The sequence below is a fragment of the Poromitra crassiceps genome (assembly GCF_964638095.1).
Source record: "Poromitra crassiceps genome assembly, chromosome: 9".
In the NCBI taxonomy this organism is placed as follows: domain Eukaryota; kingdom Metazoa; phylum Chordata; class Actinopteri; order Beryciformes; family Melamphaidae; genus Poromitra; species Poromitra crassiceps.
In genome coordinates, this window is record NC_139630.1 from 27827329 (window position 1) to 27832002 (window position 4674).

Genomic DNA, 4674 nt, shown 5'->3' on the forward strand with positions numbered 1-4674 from the left:
TTTGCTTTTGTTTTTATTTGACACTTGCGTTGGCAATGTATACGTATGTTTCTCATGCCAATAAAGCCCCTTTGAATTGAATTGAATTGAATTGAGAGAGAGGAAGGGGCGGAGGTGTGAGGTACTAATGCTGGTAAAGGAAAGACCATACCATGATCACACCGACACCTCTGCTGTCAGTGTGTGTGTGTGTGTGTGTGTGTGTGTGTGTGTGTGTGTGTGTGTGTGTGTGTGTGTGTGTGTGTGTGTTTGTGTTGGGGGGGGGGGTGCATGGTTTGAATTGCATCAGTATTTTCCGTCTCTTGAAGCTGTAATGGTCATGGATTTGTATTCAATCATTCTTTCAGTTATGTCATGGTTTGTGTTCTGTGAGTCATGTTATTGTTCTAACTCTGCTGTCATTTCAGACCCGGCCACTCCCACCTGCCTGCCTTGCCCCCTAGTTGCTAATCATCCCCACTCTCCTGCTCCTCCTTCCCTAATCAGCTCTCTAGCACCTCTTCAGGCCCATTCATGTACTGCAGATTGTCTTTGTGCTTCATGGCCTTAGCTTCTTCCAGCACTCTTGTTTGTAGCTTTTTGACCCTGACTTTTGGATTTTGCCACAGCCAGATCTTTTGGTTTGTTGCCTGTATTTTGTTCCTTGAATCTTTATTTGAGTAAAGACTATTTACTTTGAACTCTGCCTCTTGAGTCGTGCACTTGGGTTCCATTTTGTATTTGAACTGTGAGACTAAATCAATTTTCATCAAAGTACTGAAATTACAAAATGTTTGATTGTAGTCTATATATATCAGAAGTTGATGTACTGTATTAGTCAGTTAGCTATTAGCCATGTTAAAAGATCTAATAGTCCCTTGAAAGGACAGCTTTTTTATTCTTATATTTTCTGTATTGCAAACAGACACAGGGACTTGGCACCAGATTTTCTCCATAAGAAATGTAATTTCCCATATGAGGTTAATAAGGTGGCTCAGTGGTTAGCACTATTACCTCACACTAACAGCAAGAAGGTCCCGGGTTCAAACCCTGTTCCGTCCCAGGTCCTTTCTGTGTGAAGTTTGCTTCTCCATGGTTGTGTGTGTTTCCTCCCGTATATAAATATATATATAGTCAAGTCAAGTCAAGTCAAGTTTATTTGTATAGCACATTTCATACACAGAGGCAATTCAAAGTGCTTCACATAAAATGGATGACAGGAAAATAAAAGAATAAAAGAAGAAAATAAAATGGACATTTAAAAGCATCACAACAAAACTTTAAAAAAGAGTATAAAAAGTGCATTAAGCAACAGGCGCAGCAGTTGCAAAAAGAGCTAAAAACTTATGACTCATTGGGTTTGCATAATAGAATAAATCAATGTATCTATATTGAGTCCCCCGACATCATGACTATAAGCATGGTTGATTGATTGCCTGAAGAAGACCCGTGTGGGGTCGAAACGTTGCGCTATTTCAATTATTAAATTATGGGAGCTTAACCGGTGTGCGGACATTCATTCTCTCCTACTATAAGCATGACTACACACACATAAAACTCAGGTCTGGGTACGGTGTCCTCTTTTCCTCTATACTGCAGTTTGGACACCAAGCATACCCCCGCTTGTACCTTGCGGGGGTATATATATATATATATATAGCTAATAAATAGATTGTTTGTGCCTGACTATAAAGCGTTTGTAGACCTCCCGTGACTTTAACAGACTGATGTTCAATGGATTGTAGGCCAGAGTTGAAGTTCTCAGTCTCGTCTATTGAGGACGACACTACAGGAAACTTGATTTTGAAGACCTAAATATAACCAAAGTGTGTAGGAAAACCACCTTAAAACAAATATTTGTAATACTTCATTGTATAGAAAACAATATCATCAAATGGAAGAAAAATGTGTGTGTGTGTGTGTGTGTGTGTGTGTGTGTGTGTGTGTGTGTGTGTGTGTGTGTGTGTGTGTGTGTGTGTGTGTGTGTGTGTGTGTGTGTGTGTGTGTGTGTGTGTGTGTGTGTGTGTGGGGGGGGGGGGGGGGAGGGGGGCGGGGCTTTAGCACTGAAAACGTTACATTCAATACATCACATGACATCACATTAAAACAGTGTTCATCTGAGAAATTATTTTGCAGTTTTAAACCAATTCAAATGAGAGAAAAAGGAAAGAAAAATGGAAAAGCGATGAAGATGGTAATCTAACTCATGGGTTACTACTCATTTTTTGGGAGGGGGGTTCTGCTTTATATGGTGTGGTTAAAACATAATTTGGACCAATCAGATTGCTTGCTGGGGTTACAGGTACTCAGTGGGACCCAGAACCCTCCACTTTAGCAGTTTGGGCCTATGGTCTGGAATCCACAACGTTGATGAGGTCCTTTACCCAGTCGTGAGTTGGGTCAGCACAGAGCTTCTTCCTCTTCATCTGAAAGCTATAACAGAGAGAGAGAGAGAGAGACACACACACACACACACACACACACACACACACACACACACACACACACACACACACACAGATCATTCCTGCTGTTGTTGCATTTTGCCTTGCATTTACAGTCATCAAACCAACCAGATAATCAATCAGTCAATAATTCGGCCAATAGCAACTCAGTCAGCCAATCAGGCTCAACTTGGGCATTTTACAATTGCAGTAACACTCCTGAATGTTGTTTTAGTGACAGATGTGTTGCCGCAACCGTTGCACCTTTAGTAGATTATTTTTTAATTAATTGCAGATTTTCTCTCGATTATTATTTTTTAATTGCCAAGTTATCTTAAATGTTTCAGTAACCCAATTTTATTGATGATTTCTTTTTAATCACGGCAGCTGCCATTATGGTGATTGAAAGCTAAAAAAAACAACTGTCTCTATAACATCATGCAGATATTACATTTTATCAGCTAATTCTGAAACTTGATATGAACTGTATAGTATGTCTATAATGACAGATCAATTAAAATGTGGCCTAAAGCCTGGTTATGATAACTGCATGATAACTCCTACACTTGTGCAGGAGTAGCAAAGTCTGTAAGGTTGAAGATCAATAAAACAGGAGATGCAACACTCACACTACACCCTTCTTGGCACACTGACTGTGTGTGTAACTGTAGCTCACCAACAGGCGCTTAGGCACGCGTTTGGGGATAAATGTGAAACAGCATGCATCTGGACCACCGCCGCCTGAGAAACAGACAGAGAAACAACATGAGCAGCACAGATACCATGTGGTCTTCTTCCCCTTTCCGTATGCTTCTCTTGTTCATACTATTAGACATGTATGCTACATTTACAAAGCAGTATAGTGTATAACAGGGTTTCCCAAATAGCGGCCCGCGGCCGGCGAGCTGTGTGGCCCGTGCCGGAATTGCTTTTTTTTTTTTTTTTTACAGTGTACCTGAACGCAACATGCAAGATCTGGCTAAAAGTAATCTCATGTGTATAAATTACAGTTCAACACTGAGGAAGTGTCCAATTGTTCATGTTCAAGTCATTCTAATAGTCAACTTCTGTTAATATTTTTCAATCATCCTGATTAAATCAGGCTAAATGTAATGTAAGAAATTACTGATCAACACTGAATAGGTGTCCAAATGGTCATGTCATTCTGGTCAATACTTCTGTTATAACATTTCAGTCTGGAATATGGAATATTTTTCAATAATCTTGATGACTAAAACGGCTTAAAGTAATTTCATGTGTAAGAAATGATGGTTCTATATTGAAGTAGAAATTTAAATACTTAACTCGTTGGTTTTGGATTTATTTTGCTTCAAGAGTGCATTTTTGTTCTTGTGTGACCCTCAACACAGGCTTTGACACACGGGCCACTTACTGATGCTTAAATTAACCCACTCATATTTTGGTTTATTTCAAGAAAAATATGTTGGCTAGTGGAAATTCTAATTGGCTGGTAAAATGCTTAAAATCTAGCAGCCATTGGCAGGTGTTCAAAAAAGTTAATTTCAAGCCCTCCAGGTGGTGACATAGGAGTGAGCGAGAAAAGGATCAAAGTGGTGGTTAAGACTGAATAATGACAACAGAACTGTTCATTTAAAATGAGTTATTCCTCTATTCCTCTGGCTTCAAATGCACCAAATGTTTCACGCCGCTGCCTTGCGGCCGTCGGCACAGTTCGGCCGCCGACCCTCAGCAAAATGTGGCCCTTGGTGAAAAGTAATTGGGGACCCCTGGTGTATAAGCTTTAGACTCATATATTCAATGGCTGCTGAGGCTTGCTGTGGTTTGGTTTGATTTGATTATGGCATGAATCAATATTTTTGCTTCGGCATTAATAAGTAAGAACAGCATGAACAGAAAAACAAACAAATCAGTTTACCACAGCTAACAATTAAAATTGAAAGCTGTGCAAAAGTTCCCCACAATACAGTGCATGTATTCTATAGCATCAAGTCTATTGCCATTTGCCAATATGTCATATTCAACCAGCAAGCAGGTTTGGCGGTTTCTAGACATTTGACCTCATGGCATTACTCTGACCTGTGGAGACAAGGCAGTAAACTTACTTGGTACACTAGATTCAGCCAAGGTTGAGAAAAGCAGGATGCTGCAGACCACCAGAAGGACTGTCTTCTTCATCTTCATCATCATCATAACTGTCTGTCTCTGTCTGTCTGCCTCGCTCTATCTGTCAGTATGTCCTTCTCTGCCTTGCGTCTTATCCTGCCTCATC

The 4674-nt window shown here is 40.2% G+C and overlaps 1 long non-coding RNA gene across 1 annotated transcript; it reads right to left on the reverse strand.

Annotated features, from left to right (window-relative positions):
- Positions 1–1124: 1124 nt before the first annotated feature.
- Positions 1125–4674, reverse strand: LOC310782521. Its single transcript, XR_014553028.1, has 3 exons — positions 4508–4674; positions 3053–3164; positions 1125–2412 (listed from the first exon to the last, which is right to left on the reverse strand). It is a non-coding gene; the product is annotated as an uncharacterized lncRNA (long non-coding RNA).